The sequence below is a fragment of the Gossypium hirsutum genome, chromosome A08 (assembly GCF_007990345.1).
Source record: "Gossypium hirsutum isolate 1008001.06 chromosome A08, Gossypium_hirsutum_v2.1, whole genome shotgun sequence".
NCBI classification, from domain to species: domain Eukaryota; kingdom Viridiplantae; phylum Streptophyta; class Magnoliopsida; order Malvales; family Malvaceae; genus Gossypium; species Gossypium hirsutum.
In genome coordinates, this window is record NC_053431.1 from 71,600,080 (window position 1) to 71,602,032 (window position 1,953).

Here is a 1,953-nt window from a genome sequence, read left to right on the forward strand (position 1 = left end):
AACAGGCCGTGTGCCTCACACGGTCTTAGACATGCCCAGTCTAAGCCGTGGCAAAACAAGGCATAGCTACTAACTTGATCAGACGGCTACAAAACATGCCCGTGTGCTTTGGCCGTAGTCGAGTCTGACTTGGGCCACACGGCTACCCACACGCCCGTGTGCGTTGGCCGTGTTCGGGCCTAACTTACAATTGTAGGGTACCCCAGGGGACACACGACCGTGCAACATAGCCATGTGTCGCACACGGCTGAGACACACGCCCGTTTCTCTGCCCGTGTGGACAAAATTAGGCCATTTGAATAGCCAATTTGCCACCCCAAATTTGGGTCATCCTACAAGCAAAGAATCAAGCATATATGCATCACTATTTCAGCCAATTTTATGCCAAAGCATTCGTCATTTATATTATAAAAAAATCAACCATTTTCCTACTTATAAACCTTACCAATTCATGCCAACATAAGATAAGATCATACCAAAACATTTCCTTCCATACATCATTCAATCTCAAACTAAACTTACCAAAACTTACCTACTACAACATACCACAATTACATATTAACATTACATACCATAAGCCATTATCAATTATGAGTTTAAACACCAACTAGCCAAATCACATGGCTAAGTATATACATCACACAACATGATCCCACAACCATTAGCCTATACATGCCATACTTTGAAAATATACATTTTAAAAAGTACCAAAATGAGGTTTGATAGTGTGGTGACGATCCTTGACGATCCCCGAGCTTGCAATAGCGTCAATATCTATAAAACAATGCAAACATACACAAAGTAAGCTTTCAAAAGCTTAGTAAGCTCGTACCAAAAATGTAACACACCTTACCCGTATCCAAGGCCGAAACAGGGTACGAGGCATTACCAGACTTAACCATACATATAGACAAAAACCGGGCCATAAAATTTCATTTAATTCAAAACTTTTCGAACACATGAATAGACTCATATCTAAAGACATATAACGTGGCATAAATGAACACTTATACATCCATAATCATGCAATAGCATGTCATTCATTTTAAACATATTTACTTACCATCCTGTATATAATATACATTCTTACATTAACTAGAACTAGACATGCTAAATCTTATTCTCATTTTATACCATCTTAATGTAGCTACCAATTTGTCCATTAAACATCCATATTCAAGGCAACATTACTCATTTCCATCTAATTCATGATCCACTGGCCTGCATTTAACTTACCTGATGTATTACCAATCATGCATAACAAACAAAGCTAACTATATCATCACATCAAAACATAGGACATGGCATGATTAATTAAACTTATAAACCAAAATGGATAAAGACCACATCTCATGATCATATATGATAACTCAATGCAGACTGATACGTATGGTCAAAGTCATAATAATAATACATATCACAAACCAACTTCCTATATATGCCACTCACTTGATATTTCTAATATTTGAATTAAGTCTCCCAAAAATGATAGTTTGATAGTGTGATTTTGCCTCCGATGATCTCCAACCCCGAGCCGACCTACCAATAATAAAGAAATGGAGAGGAAGGATAAGCTTTACGCTTAGTAAGTCCATATGAAATTAATACGCAATTACTAACATGTTTTTCAAGATAAAACACTATAATTGTACAATTACACATGTTCAAGTTAAGTTGTTTTATCAAGTTACAGTTACTAAATCATTCATATCTGGAGCTAAAAAACTCAAAATTTAGTTTCGTTAATTTTCCTTGAAACTAGACTCATATACCTTTCTCCCATAAAAGTTTCATAATTTTCAGTTTATCCAATTAGTACAGTTTATTCATTAAAGTTTCCCCTATTTTTCTATCCAACAGTTCTAACCTCTTGTCACTAAAAATTATTTATCTCATAGTTCAGGACTCAGATGATGTTTCCGTTTATTCGTCCTAAAAGTAGACGCATTGAGG